Source organism: Periplaneta americana, chromosome 3 (assembly GCF_040183065.1).
Source record: "Periplaneta americana isolate PAMFEO1 chromosome 3, P.americana_PAMFEO1_priV1, whole genome shotgun sequence".
NCBI lineage: Eukaryota > Metazoa > Arthropoda > Insecta > Blattodea > Blattidae > Periplaneta > Periplaneta americana.
The window spans coordinates 102043525-102069089 of NC_091119.1; the positions used below are offsets into that span (position 1 = coordinate 102043525).

Sequence of the window (25565 nt, forward strand, 5' to 3'; positions counted from 1 at the left end):
CAAAGAAAGAGGAACATCGAGTTAATTTGCTGTAAAATTAGACTATGTAATAGTAATGAGCAAGCCCCGGATTCTTAGGTTCGAATCAATTTTGTTGCTGCTCTGGAAATATTGCTTTTCTTATTCGTTTTATGTAGCAAAGCGTAACATTCTTAAATTCAATATGACCTAAAAAGACCTAATTCGTAGGTTAGGACTTGGAGTGTCCTAAAGAGAGACAATCTTTACCAAGCCGTCGTAATAATATTAACAGTATGTTGTTTATTTTTATTTTTTCCCGTAAAATTATATAAATTCCTAAACATAAGATTTAAAATCCTAAAACATAAATTGGAAAACCTAATTTTAATTTCTTAAAACCTATAACTTCTGTGCTTGATAATGAGGTATGTCACAGGCCTTATATTTTTATATTCTCATCATTCACGTCTTGGCCTCCCCAACTTTCAAACTCACCACCCGCTACTGAGTTTTGGGGACTTTCTTTTCTGGTAAACCATTTTATTTGCTTCCAGACCATTGAAGTGGATGTGTGGCCTATAATTTGGGAGCAGAAGGTTTTCCAGGCCTTGCGTTTGGCATTGAGAATGAGCCTTCATATCTTTGCATGTTGTCGTTTGTAGGCAATGTAATTGGTTAAATTTTTTTTGGCGGATGAAAGTTTTTGCCATTTCTTTCCTCGTGTTGATTTCCTCCCTTATCTCCTCACTCCACCATTTGGGTTTGACAGTACTGTGCCAGTTTTTGGTCAATTTGGCTGGTTTGTTGCAATTTTCCTCAAATTGGCTGTAGTCTGTTATGATTTGCACGAGCTGCTCGATATCCACTTTTGTGCCTACCTGTATGATAACTACTTTTGTGCTCTATTGGCGAATTGTTTGTCGCTTGATTACTTGGTTGATTGATATGGATATGGGAAAATAATCACTGCTCATATTATCCATTTTGATTTGCCAGGTCGTAGTTGGAATGAGATTGTGTGAGAGGAAAGTGAGGTCTGGTGAGCTATTTTGCTGTCCTAATTGGCTGTCCTAACGTGTCGGATGGTCTTCATTGATTAAGGAGATGTCCTGTTGTAGGTGTTGGGCAAATTTGTATCTCAAAGAGATGCTGTTTCGAGTTATTGTGATGTGTAGATTAAAGTCTCTCATAATGATATATTTTTTGTTGCTATTTATAGGAAAGTGATTTGTCCAGAAAGTCTGGGTTATGTGGTTGCCTGGGGCGTTGTAGATTCCAATGATTTGGTAAGCATCTATATCTATTTCTATTGTTTGAAACGAGTCATTGTAATTGGTGACAGTGCGTACGTTGTGGATGAGAATGTCCTTTCTTATCATGAATAAAATTCCTCCACCTTCTCTTTGTAGTCTGTCTAGGCGTATGATTGTGAAACCCTGGATAGTAAATTTGTTGATGAGTGTAACCATGTTTCAGATATGAAAACTATGTCAGGCTCTTCTTGTATAATAAATTGTTGGAATTCTACCGTTTTGTTATGAATGGTTCGGGCATTCCATTGGATTAGTTTAAGACCTCGAAGACCTTCTGGGATTTGAGCTGGAGTTTTTTTTTTTTTTGTTTTTTTTTTTTTGTTTTTTTTTTTTTTTTTTTTTTTTTTTTTTTTTTTTTTTTTTACTCTCATTAACATTTGGTAGAATTTGTTGGATCATTTTGTAAATTTCTAGTCTCTCATTTTCCATTTTCTTCGGCTTTTCTGGCTTTGTTTCTTGGTAAGGAGGGTTTGTTCCCGCATGTTTTGGGTATTGTAGGGTTGATGCACTACTTTTCTTGTAGTCTTGGGTTGTTGTGATTTCTGCTAATTCTGTATATTGGATCTCTTTACCATATAGTTCTTTATACTGTTTGCCTGGTGTGGTTCGACACTGGACCTGCTTGTTGTTTTCCTCTTCGTCTACCTTCCTACTCAGGGGGAGCCCCAGTTTTGATGTAGGTGTTTCTGTGGAGTCTCTTTTCTTCCTACTTGTTTCTGGTTGTGTACTGTTTTCTACCTGTGGGCTATGTACAGTTTGTGTGGTATTTATTTTTGGTAGCTCCGGAAAGTTATCTTTACTTGTATTTGAGTTGTTCTGTATTGCGACTGCTGCGTAGGACTTGCGACCAGTTAGTAGCTGCATGGCATCATATCGTGACATTCGTGTTTCATTTACTATCTGCAAAATTTGTGTTTCCAGCTTTTTGTTTGGGCAGTTATTGTCTACTGGGGTGTGAGGACCCTGACAGTTGCTACATTTTATGCAGGTGCTGGGACATCGTTCCATCGGATGTGTGTTGCCACATTTTCTGCACTTCTGTGTATTTTTACAGAATTTGGCTGGGTGTCCAAATTTGTAGCAGTTTAGGCATTGTAATATGGAAGCTTGAAAATTTCGTATCTGTTGCAATACAGAGTGAGGGCTTTTGGCAGAGACTGTGACCTACATGTTATTGCTACTGTTTGGGTGGGGATATATTCTACTTGCCCATCCTGGTTGATGCTCCTTTTTTTGAAACAATGGATATGCGTGATTTTTGCGCCCCCTTCCATTTTGGCTGCCTGCAATATTTCCTTATCTTGAATGTTCACTTCCACTAGATGACTCTCGATTTCCGGTAGACGACAGGCTATAGGTGTAGCAGGGATGCCAATATCTGCAAACGAAATGAAACTAATGTGAGGAATGTTACAACAGGTGTGCTAAACGTGAGGAATGTTACATTAGGTGTGTAGTATAATGTTACATTAGGTTACATAACGTGTGTATTGCGTTATGTTAGGTTTGGTTAGGTGTGTAAATTTAGAACAGGTGTGTAGTATTTTCTGACAGGTTTCAACGTTACATTTTGTACTATTCTCAGATGTTATGTTAGGTTAGGTTAGGTGAGGTGAGTACTATTCTCAGATGTTAGGTTAGGTTAAGTTAGGTGTGTACTATTCTCAGACGTTAGGTTAGATTAGGTTAAGTGTGTACTATTCTCAGACGTTAGGTTAGGTTAGGTTAGATTAGATTAGATTAGGTGTATAAGATTATATGAATGGTTACGTTAGGTTAGGTTTATATTGTCGGACCATCTGATCTGTTCCCCCGTAAGATACGCGAACTGAACCCTAATTCCTTCTCAGCCTCGGTAATTCATTTCTCTCCCTGCATTTCTATCTCTCTCTTTTCTATCTCTCTCCCTTTCTCTCCCCCACAATTCACAATTTTGAGTCTTCTTGCGGGACAGTTTATTTGCACTTGCAGTCCAGTATTGTCAACTCAACATGAATACTGCAGCACGGAGTCATAGTCTTAGGCTGTGACGGAGTGGTGAAAAAATATTATTAAGCAAGTAATAACATTTTGCGATGAAGAGAAACAAACAGGTCATCTCTTTCCTATAGGCAACGATAAAAAGAGCTGCGATCACAGGTGAGACTTATTTTATTTCAATTGATTATGTATTAAAATTACTTACTCACCTAATACTAATACAACATGTTATGTAATTTATATAGGCAGGTCAGAGCGCCTAATAAAGAAAATCAGGAGAGGGAGAGTCTGTGGAGGAGATGAAAAATTAGAATCACCAGGGAAGAACAGACCTAGAGAACCTTTAATTCTTGTAGATCATATGAACCGATGTATATTTTAAGAAAAAAGATACAAGAATTTAATACCTTGCAGAAATAAATTCCGACATTGAAGAAATTACTGAAGGTTATGAGAGAAGCAATAATTTCCAAGGTTGGAGAGAAACGCTACGGAAAGTGATTCGAGACATGCAATTTAGGTTTAAAAAATGTAGAAATACAAGATGTATTTTGATTGAAAGAAATTATATTGTAGCATGGAGGACCAGTTATGTATGACGACGTTTGACGGAAGTTTGGCAACATCCCTATTCGGCAAGGTTCGTGGTCTGCTGTTTGACGTGGTGGGAGGAAAGCGGGTGGAATGGAGTGAGTACAGGCGTTAACTTTTTCAAGAACGACGACAGCGCTGAAGGGGCACAGATCCGATGGTCCAATAGTAATACTTACCCATTTATGGTTGTGGTGGGTAGAGCAGTGCTGCCCTTTTGAAGAACTCGCACAACAGACGGGACCTCGGGAATTTCGACTTCAATATGTGCTCAGCAAAGTAGCCCTCGAAATGCTCCTTCCTTCGGCCGAACACATGCATCGAGTACTTGATGGAGAGCCACTTCCTCTCAATGTTCTGGGTGTGAACGGGCAAGATTTGTCTCGCTAGACATGATACATTTTCCATGTGAATCTCGCCGCTGGCGTCCGTGTCAACAAACTCACCAGAATGGTTAACACGGAGATGCACGAAGCCTTCATTTTGCAAGACATTATAAGCTTTCCAGCAGTCATACACTATAGTCGTGCCAGGAAGAATCCACTGTGTAATTAGATTTAGCAACGTTTCTGCATTGCGGTTCTGTACAGGGACAAGGAAGAAGTTACCAGGATTTCCTCGGTCTATCCCCCCAAAAACCCATTGACTCTCAACGCGTCTGCCCCAGTTGTATTTACTGCGTCCATATTTACTCTCATCAATTTCGATTACAGATAACTTGCTTCCGCCCACAAATGAACCACGTCTAGCACTACGTTCAAAATTACATCTCAATGCCATTCCGTGGCGTTTGTTGCACCTATAATAACATCTGTTGTTCCTGCCTATTACCTGTCTGATATCGGCACACGTTGGACACGCCACTGACTGCCTGAAAATATTGTGTGAAACTAGAAAATTCTCCCACTCCACTGTATTTCGCAGTATACCTACAAAATCCATACTTTCATATCATATCGCGCGCATGCCATTTCAAGTTCAGATCTCACACTACGCGCGTCATTTACCACAGTTAGCGACACTGCAATCATTCTCCCACTCCACTTCAAATTACGTCACAACGACGAAATACAGTGAAACCTGTCTAAAGCGGCCATCTGAAGTTACCTTGTAAAATGGCCGTTTTATCAGGTGGCTACTTGATTAAGGTTGCTGTTTTTATAAAAATACTGAATTTCATTGACTTTTTAGTACTGTGCGCCTACAACAATCGTGCATATTAATCTCAGCCTCTTCCAATTCTTGCAACTAGCCTTTTCAAAACTCGCTTGCGGTACCTCAATTTAAATGGCTGGATAATACCTTGATCAAGGGGCTGGAGGTGTAATGTATTTGGGGGAGGAAACACCAATTTCACTGATCACATTGCGATTTTGGCATTTAATCTTGGAATTGAAATCGCATACAGTAGCTAATTCTCAAACAATGTGATTTCATCCAAGCTTTATTGTTGGCAGTCCACTTCACCCCCAACAAGCCCATGTCAACATTTTTCCAACATCTCGGGTTCAATGATTTTCCTATCATTAAGAGTGCTTCTTTTCCTCCTGCAGCATTGCAACAAAATAGCAGGGTTATTCTGTCTTTTGCCAACTTCCCCTCTTTACACTCTTTTTCTTAAAACTTAAAGTTTTATTAGGGAGGGTCCTGAAAAAAACCTGTTTCGTCAACATTGTAAATGTCTCTGAGTTCATATTCCGCAAGAATTGAAGGCAATCTATTTTTTCCATTCTTCATTAACATTGGTTGCAATGTCACCTCCTTCACCAGACACAGAACGAAATGCAATGTTATGCCGTTTTCTAAAGCATTCTACTCTAACCTCCCATTACTAGAAACAAAATTGCTTACATTGAGTTCTTTGGCAATTCAAGAGTTTACTCTTGAATCATAGACCCACTTACTGGCAATTTCTTCGCCCTCGCACACTTGAATCATTTGTAAACGAAATCATTCACATTACTAAACACAGATTCTCTCTTCTTTTTTGGCATATTTTTCTCCAATTCTTCTAATATTTCATCTTTATTCTTAATTATACCGTTTATTTGTGTCCTTCCACATTTGAATATTTCTGCAATTTCTCTCGCAGATGTTCCCTTCTCACTTTCTTCAATCATTTTTCGTCTCACCTCTAAACTTAACATCACTCTAGATTTATTGTAAGTCATGATTTCTCTCTCAAACTGCAATTTCTCTCGCAGATGTTCCCTTCTCACTTTCTTCAATCATTTTTCGTCTCACCTCTAAACTTAACATCACTCTAGATTTATTGTAAGTCATGATTTCTCTCTCAAACTAGCTTCACAGTTCTGAATCAACTGAATGAAAAGAAAAATTCGTAATAGCTGGTCCAAATAGAGAAAGATAGAAAGAGGAGAAAAAAATTCGAATGGTTAACTACTGACCTGAAGCATACTGTGACATTTTCGATAGAAAACGTCCGTGTTTCAATCCTTTAAAAACGAGTAAGAATTTATAGCTGTGCAGGGTCGAAGTGGAAAGTGACAAAAGAGTCATAAAACAGTAAACAAGTAACCCCAAGATATGGAGGTTGTACTGTTGTACATTAGGTATTGTCCTCGTGTTATTGCTCTCTGTCCTCTAACCATCAAAAAAATAGGTCAGACAGTAACCCTGAAAAGATTTCTTGTTGGACAGTGACTGTTACAGTCAGGTTCCAATCCAAATAGACCCCGGCCGCTGTCCTGCGCATGAGGTGGCCGCTAAATAAAGGGAGAATTTGTATTGTTCTTATGGAAAATTCAATTGCTTCCAGAGAAAATTGGCCTTTTGGCCAGGTGGCCATTTAAATAAAGTGACCGCAAAGGCAGGTTTCACTATATGGCCGCCTTCTTCATTCAAGCAGGACGATTTTCCTATATAAGTAAGGTACCTATTTTGGGCAGGTTGGGTGGTACCACAGCTCTCCCAGTGATCACATCGAGTTTCTAAAACTCCATACTACAAAACTAAGGTAAACTAAAAGTTTTTCTTTTCAATTCTCTATACTGGCTGTACCAAAAGGAAGATTCATCAATTTCTGTGATGGGAAATTATTCTAATTTTAAAAAGGCAAAAGCCAAATCTACAATTTTATTGCTGTCAGGTGGGCAAAAAATAATTCCACCCAAGAAACTTCTCCAAATCCTGCTTCTGCTAGTAATCTATTTATACAGACAGCAATCAGTAAAAAGTTGGAACCTACTACAGAAAATGTTGAAGTACCGGTAAGCCTAAAGTATAATTCAGTGTCAGACAACGTGGACTATATCTTCAATCACTCACTCTCTCTGAATTCCCTATTTTCTAATGTGTTATGCAGTAACTGTGACAAACCAGGGAAAAGCATGGGTTTTGCACCAAAGTAATAGTGAAGTGTCAGAGTTGTGGTTGTGTGTTGTGTCTCACTTATTCCAGTCCAAAAATAACTGAAAATAAACATAGGGGTAAACCATCATTTGATGTCAATAGAAAAATTGTACATGCATTTGGAAAGGGACAAGCTGCCATTGAACATTTTAGTTTAGGGATGAACATGAACACATTGTGCTCATATTATAATCATTTATCGGTCATTTCTAGAGAAGCGGAAGCATTTCAAGAGAATGTTTGTAATCGTGCTAGAGAAAAAGTAAAAAGGGCACACTGTAAAGAAAACCCTGAAATTGTAGGAAAAGAAATAATTGATACTGGTATAACTTTTGATGGGAGTTGAATGAAGAGAGAGTTTACAAGTAATTATGGGATAGGCTGTGTTATAGATATTCTGACAGGCCTCGTAATAGATTTTGAGATTCTCTCCAAATAAGCTTACTGCCATACATGTTTTTTGACAGCAAAAAGTCTTGGCAGTGAGAGTCCAAAATTCCATTTTTTGTATATTGGGCACAAATCAAAATGTCTTCTTCTTCTTCCTGTTGTTCCTAGGTGGAACATAGGGCAGCAGTGAAGTTCCTCCAGCGTACTCTGTCGCCAGCCATCTGTTTCACCTCTTTCCAGCTTTTCCCACATCTCTCTACTTCCTCCTCTATCGATCGTTTCCATGTTTTTCTAGGCCGTCCTCTCTTCCTTACTCCTTGTGGATTCCAGCCAATTGCAGTCTTCTCAATAGCTCCATCTGGCTTTCTCAGCGTGTGGCCTATCCAATTCCATTTTCTTTGTTTTATTTGATAATATATTTGTGATTAGTTAGTTCTTCTCCACAAATCTTCATTTGCTATTATTTCCGGCCATCTTATATTTAGAATACACCTCAGGCATCTGTTGACGAACGTCTGTATCTTTTTATTTATTACATCCGTAATTTTCCTTGTTTCACAACCATAGAGGAGGACTGATTTTACATTTATGTTAAACAGTCTGAGCTTTGTCTTCAATGAGATGTTGTTATTCCGCCATATGGGACAAATCAAAATGTGACAGGAATTATTTAGGATCATCTCCAGCATTGGAGGTTGAGGCTGGAGAGAGACTCTGGAAAAGATCAGAGAAACTGGGTTTCGATATACTATACTTTTGTCAGATGGTGAGTCCAAGACGTTCAACCATCTGCAGAAACTAAATGTATACAGTAATTCATATCATATGCCATCATCAAAGAAGAGTGCCTGAACCATATTTCTAAGAGGTTAGGTTCAGGCATAAGAAGTGAAATAAAAAAAATGGAAGACAAGAGGTACGAATTTTGGAGGCAATACTCGGGACAACTTGAAAGACACAACAATAGTGAAGCTAGAACACTACTATAGGGGGACTATTGCATCCAATATTCCTGATGTTGTAAACATGAAGACTGCTGTGTTGGCCACTCTGTACCATTGTAGAAGCACAGATTCCAAGCCAGAACATGATAAGTGCCCTAAAGGAATGAACTCTTGGTGCCTCTACAATAAAGCCAAAGCGAAGAGAGAAAAACCAAATTCCCATAAAGAAATGGACAGTACTCCCCTTAATGACACCTGAGTGGCTGAAATACTACCTGTATAGCAGAGATTGTCATCAGATACCATTTTAGCCAGATGTACAAGAGAAATGACAAAATCCAAATGAGAGTTTGCATAGTGTCAGATGGGCAAAGTGCCCAAAACTAAATTTTGTGTCCAAAAAAAAGGTACATCTGACAGTAATTGAAGCAGTTGTACAGTTCAACCAGGGGTCATACCAAACAACTCTCAAGGACCCAACACAACCTGTCTCAGAAATAAAAAAACAAAATTTGCAAACAATGAGACAGTTGTTGCCACAAACAAAGTGTTCGACATTATTTGGAGATGGAGAAACACAGAAGACAGTAGGAAAGGGTTGCCAGAATTCATAGGGAGAGCATTTTGAAGCAGAAGGAAGGAAAAACTTATGGTTCTGATGACTTCTGATTGGTGATTGTCAATTATTAGCATGTAATATATACAATAAACTTTAAAACTAATTTTCCGTAACTTTTTTTTTTCATCATTCTGGCATGTACTTTTTATAGTAAATATAATCCAATGTTCTTGAAATTTTTACAGTTGGTAGATACATTGCCCATAAACATGACCTAGTATGGGTTTTGCCAAATTTTGATTTTGAACAATTTTATGATTTTTTAAACAGTTTTTATTTAATTTTAAATTACAAATTTAAAAATTAGGCCTAATTATATAGTTTTTAAAATAATAATAGTAAGACAAAATTGATGCTAGGCATTATTCTCCTGCCGTTTCTGTATAACATATTACAACTTTGTAAAATTAATTTAAATTTTTGACCCAAAAGTAACTTATGTGTTCAAAATTTGTTTTTTTTTTCTTCAAAAAGTATGTATGCAATGAAATTGAAATCTTGTGCATATACTTACAATGCATAGCCAAACATACTATGAATATTTGATTGAAATCGGAACAATAGGAAAAAAGTTTCTTATAATGGCAGAGTGTCCCCTTAAGAAGGGTTATAATACTGATTTTAGATTATGTGCAGCACACGTTTTCCGTTATTAACTTCACACTATAATCAAACAAGAAGTTAAGTTACATACCTAATGTCTTTTTTGTCTTGCTGACAGTTAAATTTTGTGTACCGATATTTTATATAATAAACCCAGACAATGTTGTATATGTTTTAACAGTGTGAAATCTTAGCCTCAACTCTACTACCTCTACTTGTCTGTTAAATTCCTCAGCGGAATGTTTGGAAAAAAGCAGAAGGCTATTCCACCAATTTAGCTGTTACCCCATTATTCGTAAATTAAATATAACTTATGATAATTTTAGAGGTGTAACAATATTTTAGCACATGAAATCGCTCTAATTCTCAATGAAATTATGTTCTATGGATTACAGGAAACTAATTAATTCCCATTGATTAAAGTTCACGTTAACACTTTGTTTGTTAAAAACATAAAATTATTTAGTCATACGTTAAAAAGTGTTAAAATTTTTAAAAAGGTATATTCCTTCGACAGACGGCCCGTTTCGACATGATATCACGTCTTCTTCAGTGTCTCCTGAACTACTGGTGATCTTGAATTCTGCGATGTGCATTTGTCGATTGTAGGGGTGGGGGTATGTTGCTTTATGGTTGGGGGCTGGTTGTTTGTGTGTTATGACGTATCATATTAATTCCCAGTTCTGAAGAAATGACTTATAAATAATTGATGGAACAGCCCCCATATGCTCAATGCTTTTTTCTTAACGTGGAATCCTCTATACTCTCTGATACTTGCCACATGGGTAGGCTATCCTATTTCTGGCTTAATTGGGATAAAGATTTCTATGGTAAGTACATTAAATGTTATCGATCATCATGCAGCACATGATTTTGAGGCATTGCTGTTCTGTCTTCACCACTATCGCTGAGGAGACGATAGAATTGTTGACTTGTTTGGAATATCACATACAGCAACTCTATTCGAAATGTCTTTTGCTTTGTGATCAAGGAACTTGTAATACAGTACCGGTAGGTTTTATCCAAAACAACATGCTGCACAAAAGAGTACTGTATGTTAGCTAACTTCTCACTAAATACACTTCTCAACAATAATGGAAGTCGGCAGTCGTATTATTTCAGTCATGACCACTTGTACTGATTCTCGTAGTCACTGTGATAATAAAATTCAATAAATTATTTAAAGATTACATTGAATTCCACAAGGAAGATATAACTAATCAAAATGGTAAAGGTTTATATGGATCACTCAGTACTTCCATGCAAGGCTTATACAGAAATACCAATCAATCAATCAATCAAAGGACATTATGGCGCATGTCAGCTCCATTTCGATTTCACAAAACGCTTCCACTCTGTTCTGTCTTTTGCTAGTTTCTCCCAGTTGGTACCGTAATTCCCATTTCCATACATTCCTTCTGAATTTCATCTTTCCATCTACTTCGAGGTCTTCCCAGTGGCCTTCAGCATAAAAATTTGCATTATGTAGTCTGTTAAGTGTTTCATGTTTTCTGTTATTAGAATTGTCTATCAAAACACCAAGATATTTGAACTGATTGACTATTTCAAAACTATAATTTTTTATTTTAAAGCTATTGGAATCCTTTTTGTTCTAGTGATTACTATATAGGCTATTTTGTTTTACTCTCGTTAATATTTAATCCAATGTTTTGTGCCTTTTCCATTAATTCAATAAATAGCTGTCTTATTTGAAGCTCATTTCTTCCTATTAATAATAAATCATCAGCATAGCCTATGCAAAAATTTTGTGGTGTCCACCCAGGTTTATTCCAGCTGGTATTAAGTCTGTCGTATTATCTTCTCTAATGCTATATTAAATAAGATTGGCAAGAGAGCGTCACCTTGTTTTAATCCTGTTTGATTTACGAATTCTTCTGATATAATTCTATTTGTTACTACTTTGCTTATCGTATCTTCCATACATATCTTACATAATCTGATTAATTTCAAAGGTATTCAAAATTCGGCCATTATATTCCATAGACTATATACAGTCTATACAGAAATATGGTATTTGTAATTCAATTTTAGATCAGATTTCTTTGTTTCATTCTGATTGGTTGTGATGTGATTTACAGATACTCTGTCTATGGTATTGCTTGCTCTCAACTGCATTGTTCGTGACCACCGAAATCGAAATCTGGACCACTACGTAAAGAAGCCAAGTCTGGGTCTGGCAGAGCAGCAACATCCTGATGGCAGCTTTGGAAACCTCCACAGCACAGCTCTGGCAGTACAGGTACAAGATCTTATTCAAACATGCAAAGCGATGGTGGATTTTGAGAGAAGTGCACAAGAAAATCTCATTTCCCTTGCACACAGGTTTACAAAGATGAGTTTTTGAAGTGGTTCGTCTACATAAAGAATTAATAACACTAGTCAACAAGGTTTTTGTCACAAGGGTGAAAATGGTCATTTTAGATCAATTTTTGTGTGCTGATACTAGATCTAAACTTGAAAATTTTCCATCACGCACCATTTAAGAGGAAAATTGGAAATTGTGAAAAAATAAGAATGAATTTACCAAAGAACTCGGGTATCGAACTATGGACTTTATTTAAACGGTTACACAGTATATTCATACGTTTTATAACTTATTGTTGCTCAGTATATACTAAAAGTGTATTTTAAGGAATAGGTTCTTTCAAATACATGAGTCTGCATTAATAAGGTGCGTAGTGGATGATATATACCTGTATTATTTTATTGCTTTATGACGCTAGACCGACAGAAAGCACTGAGAGGGTGGGCTTTTAGAGTGCAATAGATTGCATTTTAGGATTAGTTGAATATTATTTGAGCTTGTGACAAGTTGTATCGCTGGTTTTAAGTGTTTATCTTCGCGTTCATTTACTCTTTCTCAGAATTAAAAAATCTCGTCGTGCGTTTGTAAATTCGCCGGACAGCTTTTGTTACGTATGTGGAGAATTTACGGCAAAATCGCAGCGTCGGCTGTTATCAGATTAGTTAAAACAAGCATATTATTACTATTTTGAATGTAATGTGTGTGATGAGGACAAATCATGGGCTCCCCATATGTGCTGCACAACATGTTACTCAAAGCTGATAAACTGGATGAACGGAAAGAAGACTCGAAGTATGTCGTTTGCAGTTCCAATGATCTGGCATGAACCGGCAAGCCATGCAGAAGACTGTTATTTCTGTTTAACAAAGATTACGGGATTTTCAAAGAAAACAAGATCTACAATTGGATATCCTAATGTTCCATCTGCAATAAGACCTATACCACCTGGACCAAAACTGCCTGTTCCTAATCCTCCTTCGCAATTGGAGGAATTGGTTCTTCCAATAGAACAAACAGATGATTTAGCTCAACCATCAACATTCTCTATCCGTCCTATAGCCCAGAACATCATAAATAACCCCATTTAATTCAACAATGTGAACTGAACACCTTAATAAGAGATCTTAATCTCACTAAACAACAAGCTGAGATTTTAGGGTCTAGACTGCAACAATGGAACCTGCTAGCACCAGATACTAAAATTTCATTGTGCAGGAAGAGACATGAACGGTTTTCAAAGTATTTTATAATGAAGAATTCTATGTGAATGTGTGTAAATATAGATGGCTTAATGGAAGAACTAGGATTTCAACACATCCCAGAGGAATGGAGATTATTCATAGATTCTTCCAAAATAAGTTTAAAAGCAGTGTTATTGCACAATGGAAACACTAAACCATCAATTCCAGTGGCGTATTCAGTAGATATGAAGGAAACTTATATAAATTTGTCAGTGTTACTAGATGCAGTCCAATATAAAATATACTGCTGGCAACTCTGCGGAGATTTGAAAATTGTTGCCTTATTGCTCGGACTTCAGGATGGATTCACAAAATACTGTTGCTTTCTCTGTTTGTGGGGTAGTAGAGCGACTGAAAAACACTACAGAGTGAAGACTGGCTTCCCAGAGAAAGCTATGTCCCAGGAGAACATAATATCAAGTATGTCCCTTTAGTAAAACCGGAAAAATTACTGCTTCCTTCTTTACATATCGAGCTTAGTTTAATGAAGAGTTTTGTTAAAGCTATCCATAAAAATGGAGAAGGTTTTGCATATGTAAGGAATATGTTTCCGAAACTCAGTGAGACTAAAGTGAAAGAGGGAATTTTTGTTGGCCCTCAAATTAGGAAACTTTTGAAAGATGAGAGCTTTGAAAAAAAATTAAATGTTGAGGAACAAGAAGCTTGGAATGCCTTTGTAAGTGTTGTTAGTGGATTTTTAGGTAACAATAAAGCTGACAATTACCAACAGTTTGTACAAGAACTCCTGCATAGTTACCAGAAGCTTGGTTGTCGAATGTCATTGAAAATACATTTCCTCCATTCCAATCTGGACTCTTTTCCTAGAGAACTTAGGAGCTGTAAGCGATGATCCACAGGATAGAACAACGATATCAAGGAAGGTGGGATTCTAATATGATTGGGGACTACTGTTGGTTTTTGTTCAGAGAAGGTGACTCAAACTACAAGAGGAAAAAATAACTCTAAGTAACTAAATACTTTTTTTTTAAATCTAGCTTGAAATCTGTATATGGTTGTTTACTTCAATGTAGGGCTCCTAAATTATTTGATTTGAGATTTTAATCAATTTAATTTATAAACCTTAAAAAATTATAGTTACTTTGATCCAGTTTTAAATTAATAAAGTAAAAGCCTATATTGAAGGGAAAAAAGGAACATAATGCCATTTTTTTCTTATTGTAATTATTATTTATGCGACGTTATTATTTTTCTGTGAAACGTCAGTGTATTTTGTGTATAAATTTTGCATCTTAGGAATTTATTTATTTTCACTGTTGTAATTACGTCTTTTGAAATGCGCGAAAACGTTTTTTTTTAATCAAAATATTTCCCCTTCTGTCGCACAAAAATGTTACGTGTTACAGATTTTTCGCTGCCATTTTCGTAATCAGCAGGGTCGATTTAGTAAAAATCAGCTGATTTCATTTCTGTGACAGACAAAAAGTTAAAATTTGTCGACTAGTGTAATCAATCTGAAATGTAAATGATTCATTCACTGTATCAAGTAATCACATTTATCCTAATAAAATCGATTATTTTATGGCAGGTACGTGTATTTAACATTGACCATTGTACCGCCTTCACATATTGATATAAACGAGCCGTTCAGAGCAGAAGTGGTGTAAGTCAAAAATGGGTAATGAGGGTTAAAGTAAACATTCTGTAAAATACAGAGCAAAGTAACAGTTAATATTCAATTTATTTAAACTATTAGTATTCAGTGAATAGCAAGAAGGACATATTAATTCCTACTTTGCTCTGTATTTTACAGAATTTTTACTTTAAACCTCATTACCCATTCCTGACTTACACCACTTTTACTCTGAACGGCTCAAATCTACTTAAGAAGTAATTATTTTAAAATAATAGAGCTGTGATAATTATAAATAAAAGCATATTTGATGATTTAGTGGTTACTATGCTTGCATTTCAATTCAATCCTGGAATAGGATGATGGATTTTTGGATGGAAAGATTTTTTTTTTTTTCATTTTCATTTCATTTATTATATTCCATAAATCTTACATTAGCAATGAAGTTTTAAGATGTGGAACAAGTTCAAATTTTACAATATTACAATTACAATTACAATTTTTACAGTATTTTACAATTTTTACAGTTTTACAATTTTGCAATTTTCTACAATATTTTGGCGAGATGTAGTGAGATGAGGTGAGGCCCGAGAATTCGCCAAAAGATTACTTGGCATTTGCCTTATGGTTTAGAGAAACCTTGGAAAACCTCCAACCAGTAATCAGACCAAACGGAGTTAAATGAAGAGGCCGAGGACTTGCTGTAGACCATCCGGCGTCAGTCTCATGGCTGGGCAAAACCTCGGAAGAAACCGACTTTCATTGGACGAGAGAATAAATCTGTGGGCCTCATTTACATGATTATTTGTATGTAAATGGTATTTTTCTTTGATATTGAAGATAGAATTCTATATTGGTAATATATGGAGTGTCTCAAAAACAGTCCATCAAAGTAATTGAAGGGTTTTTTGAAAAAAAAAAAAAAAACCAGAGTACAAAAACTTAAATTTTCAGGAGAAAACAAAAAACTATCTGACATGATTGTTGTTGACACTTCAAGTATGAAATTCATTATGTCATTTCTTACGGTGTTATAGAAACTGCGGAAAACTGAAGTACATTTATAACTTAAATTGCCTCATAGAAATACATGTGTAAATGTAGGTAACTGTAGACAATCGTTGTTTTAAGAGAAAATTCTCTGTTGAGGCTGAAGTGTGCGCCTCTTTTAATCTTCTTTTTCTTTATTATATCCTATTTATTCTCCTTTTGTTGTTTACATTTCTTCCATGGGGTTACTTCTGTACCTAAAGATGAGTCCATAACTAATACAATAATTGGCATGTTAAAGTATTTTTCTTTGAGGTGGCTTTTGCCGTGTACATAAGAAGCAATACTGCAAGTCTACTGCTGTTTAAAATTGTATGCATAAATGTTTAAAATGATATGAATGTGATATTTGTAAATGCTACCATCGTCCTGGTCAGTGTTTGGACTATGATTGTTTTATGAAAACCATTGAAAATTTCCACTCCTTTAACATAAGATAATGGTGTTTACCAGGGATGATTTCTCAGGGCATGCTATGCTTGCTGCGCAAGCCCAATATTTTCGTAGAATGTGTATTTCTCAAAATGGCGTTACATACATTAAAATTTATTTTGATTTTTTAAATACTGTATAGGCGTAATACCATCCGCAGGTTGCAAACCGCAAATATCGCAATGCTTGCTCGTTTCTTGGAGCTACAGGAAAGACGTAGAAATAGCGAGAATATGATGCGCGCGCAAGTGCCTTCCTCCTTGGCCCGTCCTAGGCGCACATGCTTCTGTTATGTGTTGTTTGAAGCTCTGGTCCGAGAGCTACACCAACGACTATTTAACGTTACACAGACCAGTATTGGCAGTGAGAATGTGCTGTGATTTGCGAGTGCAATGTAATTGTATGAGCGGAATGCATATGTTAGCTGCTGCATGTATTATTAATTCTTAAACATTAATTTGAAGAATTGCAATGAGTTCGGAATTGTGTGTTATTGAAACCTTATTATTAAATCCATTTTCCCGAAGGACTATTCAAGAGAAGACAGACATTATAGAGAATATGTGCGCTCGTTCAGTACAGCTCAATACAACAATGTGTATTGGTTGGCAGGGTCGAAAAAACTAAATAAACTGTTTTGTTGGCCATGTTTGTTATATCTTACAGTGGATATTCTTGCAATACTGTATACATTTTCTTTTTATGGAAGAACTTAAAATAAAAGGTAAACTGTATTGGATTAACTCGCATATGTTGGAAGAACTGAAAGACAATATAAGAAGGGAAATTGCAGCAAGAAGAAGAGATAATGCGTGTTAATACAAATTTTCTTAAAAGATATGAAAGATGTGTGGCAGCACAATGAAATTATTTCCAACATCTTCTATGACAAAGGTAGGTGGTTACTGTAATTTGCATGATAAATCCATGCACTTGACTTCAGGGGCTATGAATACCCGACTTTGTCAGCAAACAGTGTGCTTCATGAACTTCTATTTGAAGGCTCTGTAATATTTTCAGTGATAAGACATATACTAAAGTTATACAGATGTAAATGCATTTCGAGGTATTTCAGAGTTGTTCTTTAGTCAACTGTCCGAAGACAGGTTTGAACCTTACAAGTGATACAAGAAGGCACCATTTATGAGGCAATTTGGCCTAGGCCAGGAAATAATGAAGTAGGATGGCCAGTTTCTTTCTTCCTCCATTATATACATCGCCGACTAGCTACATATTACACTAATCAAACTTTAGATGCATACAAATTACAAATAATTGTTCTTTCTCCGACATATTGTCAAGTGAGATATACTGCCTGATAATAGATGTACATATCAGCCAGAACCTCAGAGGATTATTTCAGAGTAGAGTTAATTTTTATTTTGCCTAGTTTGTCCATTTAAATTTAAAAACCATGTTTAGTCCGATAAGCCATACAAGTTATCAAAGATTTATTGTTAAAGCCGTCAAACATGGGAGGGGTGATGTAAATAACTGTATATTTGTGTTTATCACTATGTAATTTGATAAGTTTGACAGGATATTTTCACTAATCAACACTCAACGGTCAGATGAAAGGAACAGACTATCAGTAGAAGCAGTGGAAGGTATTGTAACAGTACAATATAATTTGAAGCATTTTACATGTAAAAAATTTCACACCTGTTTATTGAAATCCCCAAAGTTACTGAAAGACATTTCCTCTTCACAAAATACAAGCAGGACATGTCTGGTAAAATCCAGACGTCTGGTTACCCTATACTGAAACATTTCGGAGTATATGAATGTAGATATTAACAATAAAAGATTGTGTGGGGTCAGAAAAGACCCCAGATAAATGTCGAGAGTTAATTGCCTCTTTGCCTGCCTATTGTGCCTGTTTATTTTTTAATTGCCCTTTATGCCTGCTTACTTTAAGTATTATAAATGCATATACATTCGGGCTCTAGTAATAAGATTTCATCATACGAGATTTTAGGCTTTCAGAGTTCATTCATCCAGTAAATCATACACAATTATATAGCACAAATCAAAACAAATACATAAATAAAAATAATATATAAATATACTAAAAGAAATATAAAAATAGGTACATTAAAACACACACAAATGAACAATATGTGATAAGGTCTTACAGAAAATTTTCTGTCTTTCAATAGAAATAGGCCAATCTATATTGATTTTCGATTTTTCTGAAATTTTAGGAATAGGGTCTACTTGTAGCTTTTGCTCGTTGCATATATCGCTCAATACATGGAAGAGTTTCCTACCCTGTCATTAGCTCTTGACTATTCCCAACAATTTGATAATACAGTGAAACCTCTCATTTACGGACATCGAAGGGTCGTAACAATCTGTCAGCATCTGAGAGGTGCCCTGTATTGGGAGGGAGGCTCCCCAACCTAACAGTAAATTTATAATATGCATTATGTATGCCTTCACACTTTAAGTGAAATGTATTACTGTAGTTTAACTCTAAAAACAGTATACTGTACTACTTGCGACTTTGAAGTACAGTAGATAAGACCGAAAAAGGAAAATACAGTACTGTGCCATGCAATTTTATTCTAGGTCTACAGTTATGCAGTACTGTAATTTACAGTTTTCAACTTAACCTTTACGTTCAGGTGCCATGTCTCCCGAAACAGAACAACTGATTGAAGTGAAGAGAATAATCCTACTAACCCTATTATGTGTCGAATACAATTTCACGATTAAATTTTATGATTTTTTTTTTATCCATCCACTTGCAACTAACAAGGGGTAGCCGGCTGGGCTAGTGGTAGCCTACGAGACCCTTATGTTATGTTTCATGTTAAGGAATTTTTGTACAGTTCTCAAAACTAAATTTTCCATTTTTGTAACACATTAGGTCTTGAAATTCAGTTCTGTCCGCAATCAGGAGGTAAATCAAGCTTTAGGATGTGAAACAGCTGTCCGTGTCTTTGTCTGAGAGTATCCGTAAATGAGAGTTAAATTTATCATTATTTTTAGATTATTTCAGTTGGGACATAAATATCTGTACATATATGAGGAGTGTCCTTATTTTGGGGGTGTCCATAAGGAGAGGTTTCACTGTATAGTAACATCAAATTGTCACAGTCCTCTGTGTAGCTGACAGAAAAACTATTTTCATATTATAGGCTTTAGAGGCTGCAGATAGTGAACTTGCTGGCAATGGTGGCAACATTGGCCCAGTGCACTAGAACCGCAGCAGTGCTATAAACTACTTGGTATCTCGTCAGGCTCCTGATGGTTCGTTTGGAGATGTGTTTACAACTACTGAAGTTGTGCTTGGCTTGGGACCACGACGACTCAGCTCTGTTAGAGACCTCAATTGTGGTAGTGGTAATTCTGGAGGAACTTTCACCACTAGTGGTAAGTGTAACATTTAATAAACAGTCAAGTGTTTACAAGCACAAGAAAATGAAAGGATTCAAGATCAACCACAAATGGGTACCAGTATGAATTCAATAAAATTACAGTAAAACCTCGATAAGACGCGCCCGCTTATTATGCTGTCCCGTGTAATAGGTTTTTTTGTCCGGTCCCTGCACATTTCATATATAACGCCTTTATAAAATACCCCGTTTGTTGTGCTCAAGTCCCGCATAATATGCTGTTTTTGTGGAATATTTTCGATGTAATTTTCAGCAATGTACTTTAACAGCAATGAAACATCTTGGTCATTGAACTCACTGGTGCCATTAACCTGAAAAGTATTGGTATTCGACCCTTTACCTGCGCATTTAAACCTTCATACTTCATACCTCACCCTCTTGTTACGCTCTCTTATTCGACTACTTACCTGCGCGGTTAAAGTTTACATACAGTTACAATACCCTACCCTCTTGCTAACCCTCTCTCTCAAACAGCATTCCTCACTCGGCCGTAATAAAATTCTGGAAATTTTTGCTGGTCAGTTTGTTGTCCTTTAGTGTATTGAAGTGTCTGTGAATGTGATTACAATGAGTGTTAAACGAAAAGCACTTTATTTGTCGGAAAAATTGAAAATCTTACGAAAGTACGATGAGAACAGTACTCTTACTCAGAAACAACTCCCTGATTCATTAGGAATCCCATCATCGACATTAAGAACGATAATAAAAAATCGCGACTCAATCACTGCAGCTGCGATGTCAGGAAGATGTAATCGCAGGAAACTGAAGTGTGGTAAACATGAGGACTTGGAGAACATGCACATGGCAAACAACTATAAATGACTTTTTTTTTCCGAAAGAATTAAGTACAGTACATATTGTAAATGTCTTTGACATACAGTACAGTAATTACATAATGGAGTAATACTATATTACCTTTCATGACTCATGTATTTCAATAAAGAAAAATGCTAATAGATACTGTATATAAGTCAAAATTAGTATACCCGCCTAATACGCGGTCCCGGTTAATACGCGGTCCCTTGAACAGCATCTTATCGGGGTTTTACTGTATATTCATATAAAATAGGCTAGGCCTAGGTACTAACTTGTATCTCTAACACTGGTAATGTTATGATAATGAACACAGGTTGATCTTTGACGTAACGAACATAAAGTAGCCTACAGCATTGCTAAGTTCATCCTGTGAACAAAAGTAAATAGTTCAGGAATTTCAGTCCCTGTTTTAATGTCTTAATTAATATCATTTTACATCAACCATTAAGCGAGAAGCTCTACATTAGGGTTTCCCTTATATGGGATTTTTTTTTTTATGTATCAAACGTGTACCCCCTAATTTTGTTTTATTACAGTTCCTCCCATGTAAAATTTTTCTTAATTGCATGGCTTTAACCCATGCAGACTTTGTTTTCAAATTTTAACTTCATTTAAATTTATTGATGATTAATGAACAAATCAATTTCGCAAGTTTTCTTTATTTTTCTTCTGACAACCATGGTCTTCGTCATGTTTGCATTTATCTTCATCCCATATTGCTCACAGCTGTCATTTAGCTCCAGTAGCATATCCCTTAGTGTTGTCTCCTCTTCTACTAACAACAACATATTATCAGCAAATTTTATGCACTTTATTCTTCTTTCTCCTACTATCACCCCTCCCATGTTCTGAAAACAGTTCTTTACCAAATTCTCCAAGTAGATGTTGAACAGATAGGTGATAAAGGGCATCCTTGTCGTACTTCTCTCCCTATTTCACTTTCTTCAGACATTTATTCTCCTATCCTGACTTTGACTTGTTGTTTCATATAATTATGTTGTTGTTGTTTTGTAATGCCAGGCGTTTGACAATAAAGTCATTTCACCTCTTACAGTCCAATATTTTTCAAAGATATTGTCATGATCAGCCACTGAAGCACAGATTTTGGGGTGTTCCGAATCCATTTCTTGATTTGAATTGCACAATGGGCAGTTAGGGGACAGATATATTCCAATTCTATGCAGGTGTTGGCCAAACAGTCATGGCCTGTTGCCAATTTAAATGCAGCTACAGATGATTTGCGTGGTAAATCGGAAATTAACTGTGGATTATGATGCAGAGAGTTTCATTTTTTTCCCTTGTGATTGTGATATCAAATTTTGTTTGTTGAAGTTTAAGTATGTAGATTTAATAAATCTTTTCACAGAGTAATATTTAGATTTAGTAACAGTACTGCCGTACTTTGCTAAAGCATCCGCATTCTCGTTTCCCAGGATTCCACAATGGGATGGTATCCATTGGAATACAATTCTTTTACCGAGTGATATTAATTGAGAGAGCATTTTAGTTATTTATGCTGTTTGAGATGAAGGTGTGTGGCTAGAGACCATTGATAGAATAGCTGCTTTGGAATCTGACAATATAACTGCATTTTTAAATTTATTGATGTGGCATAGAATATTCCTGAGACTTTCACTTATTGCAATGATTTCTCCATCAAAACTTGTTGTTCCATATCCAAGAGATCTATAAAGTGAGAAGAGACAGCACATAACACCTGCACCGGCACCTTGTTATTTTTTCTTTTAAATTCGAGATGTTGATTTTCTGTTTTAATTCTTGAAACATGGATATGAAACTTTTTTGAGGTTTCAATCTACAGAGAGTACTGTATGAATGCCAATTGCTTCCTGGTAATCTGATAAGTTTTTCATACTGAATCAGTGCTTTTTCTTCTATTGTCATTTTGATGCTGTTAATGTTAGTGGGGAGTCTCATAGAATCTATTGGAGTTGTTTTGATTTCACCAGTAATGAGCCTGAGAGCTGGTTTTGAACACGTTCTATTTCGTTTATGAAAGGTGAAGTAATTAAAATTTCTCCGCAGTATGTCAGCACTGGCTGTACAAACGTTTTGTATGTAATGTTCAAAGTATTTCTAGAGCATCCCCATTTCTTTCTTGCTAGTCTTTTGTGAAGGGAAAATCTTTTACGAGCTTTTTCAGAAATATATTTAAATGGTTGCTCCATGTTAACTTACTGTCGAAATAGACTGGAACAGTATAAAACAGATTGCAATGAAAAGGAAGGAAAAAAAATTGAAATTATTTAAGCAGCAGCAGCAGCAGCCAATAATAATGAATTTGGAGGGGAAATATGTGTAATCATTATATATTACTATAATAATAGTCCATGGCACTACAGCCCGTGAAGGGCCTAGACCGAACAGCTGGCTGCTGGCCTCACGCCCACATGCCGAAGCACAAGTGGTCGATCATCCAACCAGAATGGCGGTATCATGTGGTTAGCACGATGATCCCCCCCCAGCCGTTATAGCTGGTATTTGCAACCACATTTCGCTACCTATCATATCTCCCCAAGTGCATCACGATGGTATATTTTACTATACTCTGTTGTATAGGTTAGACAGCGGCAATTATCTCTAGAAACACGATTTGTCTTTTGTTCCAAGGACAAAATGAAATGTCAAAAATGACTTTAAAGATATGCATATCATTTTATTCGTTATTTTCACTATAAAATTATAGTCTTCATTTGTTCTGAGACATTCCCTAGTCCTGTCAGAAAATTTTCATCTAGGAATTAGAATATTATTCATATATTAATAGTTCCGCCAACACAAAATTGTGGACAGGTTGAGGTTATCAACCTGGCCATCTTCGGAGTGGTATTTATTTATTATTCTATACTTTATTAATTTCTCTTCCTTTATTAGTCTGCATATTTTATGTTTATAATTCTTTAGGTAGACTATACGTATTATATGTAATGTAGAAAGAAAACTGTACATATAACCAAAATGTTAAACTCAGGGAAAGTCAAAACAACACTCATATTTGATAAATGTTTGCTCTTCCAGTAGCTAAACTCCAGCCGTCTACAGCAACAACACTTCCTCCTACTGCTGTGGCAAGTGCAGATTCAAATTTGACAGTGGAAGGCACGACTGCTCGATAAAATCCTAAAGGAGATGACCTTGCAACTGTGACATATACGTTATGGGTTGGAACAAACGTGACAGAGAATTTCACCATCAGTGTGACAGCTGAGAAGAATTCGACTTTTTATCACATAATGCAAATAGCTGCAGAACAAGATTCCCACTATGTGTGAGTATCATTTGTTACCACTGTTGAAACATAGATACTCACATTCTGATGCCTCCAAATGTGGTCTGTGATGTAGTCTGTATAGACCCTCCTGAATTCCGATGTTCTCTAACACATTAATTTTGATAAAATAATTCACTTCATTTAAATACCACATCCGGAAATTGTGGGACAAAGCCGTGCCAGATAACTGATTTTTCGGGATAATTCGAAAATACTTTTATAGATTATGTAAAGACGCACTTTACTGCACAAACATTTTTTTTCCATGTTGAAATTGAGTAATTTTCATATAGATAATTAAAAATAGTTTTGAAATACATACAATGTTTATTTTTAGTACTGAATAAGGTAATGTACAGTACATTCATCAGTTAATAATTATTGTAATACAGTAATTCAAAATAGCGTAAGAATACTAAAAGTTTTCGTAACCTTATGACAATTTTAAGTGGCTGTCATGTGAGTCATGTGACGTGAAGAGCAGTGTAGCCAACATCGCAGCTATGAAGTAGCACTCGATGATTTGAGCATAAGAATATTTTGCTTGCATTTCCCGGAATCCATTGTGCAGCAGCAGCACTTAGCGGTAATAACCATGATACTATCCATCACTCAAATTAAACTTTTACGCACTGTAGGAACAGAGAATTTCACACTTTCGTACTTAGACTCATTCAATACCCCTTCGAAATGGGCAAGTTCAAGTTTTAGATTGAAAGATATTGTCTTCGTGCATTGTTTGCAAGGTCCAAGTGACAGATACCGATGCTACCCTGTACTCCAGGGACATAACGGGCTTTTTTGTCTATGTTTTCACACGTGAACAGTGTAAAGAGTAAACACGATATGCAGCATGTGCGATCTACGAGAACCACTCACATCTTCGTCAGACTCTTCTCTTTCACATGAATGACTTTTTCTTTTTGACCTAGCCAAAAGTGCCATTGTTTTGTATTGCCAGTTATTTGGGTGCCGGATATGAGGGATTTTACTGTACCTAGTTATTAAAACAGTTGTATTCCAAGTAGAATGTTGAGATACAGCACAGTTGCAATTATTCAAGCCAGCCCAATTCTTTCATTCTTTTTTTTTTCTTAACTCATTTCCCGAATAAAAAAAAACAATCACAGAGTGATGTACTAAGTAAGTAATGAAAATCAACTCTGAAGATACGTATTAAAATGTTTAATGTTTTCAGTTGAATTTCAGTTTTAATTTACTTTAGTGTTTTCAGACTGTGATTAAGCACACACTAACGTGAATGTTGAAACAAAATGAAAAAAAGATCGTGGATTTAATAGAAGTTTAAGTTCAGAAATTGTGAGAATTAAATGATGAGATACCTACTAAAGATAAAAATTGACATTGAGCTCGAAATGGAAAGTATCATCATTAGTTCTTACTTGGATTTGTGGTTGTTGTATCTAAACCTACAATCTTTCCTTGTCCAGTATTTGTAGTTTATTACTACGCTTAAGAATGATACTTCTGTCAATTCAGTCTTTCATAATTGAGTATTTTTCTAAATTCAGTTTTCGAAACCATAAAGCTCGAATGACCAATAAGGAAAATATAGACGTTGTGTAGAGGACTGATCAACCCCTCACTTTAACTCTACAGTAGTCACTGTAAGTTACTGCCAC

The 25565-nt window shown here is 36.0% G+C and overlaps 1 protein-coding gene across 8 annotated transcripts in view; it reads left to right on the forward strand.

Moving 5' to 3' along the window:
• LOC138696340 (DNA polymerase alpha catalytic subunit-like) overlaps positions 1-25565 on the forward strand; it is a 575659-nt gene that overhangs the window by 50602 nt on the left and 499492 nt on the right. For all 8 annotated transcript variants that reach the window (XM_069821156.1, XM_069821155.1, XM_069821153.1 and 5 more), the window contains exons 10-12: positions 11873-12033; positions 19557-19791; positions 23670-23919. The gene's annotated coding sequence lies outside the window, so the exon portion shown is untranslated. The remainder of the gene's footprint in view (positions 1-11872; positions 12034-19556; positions 19792-23669; positions 23920-25565) is intronic.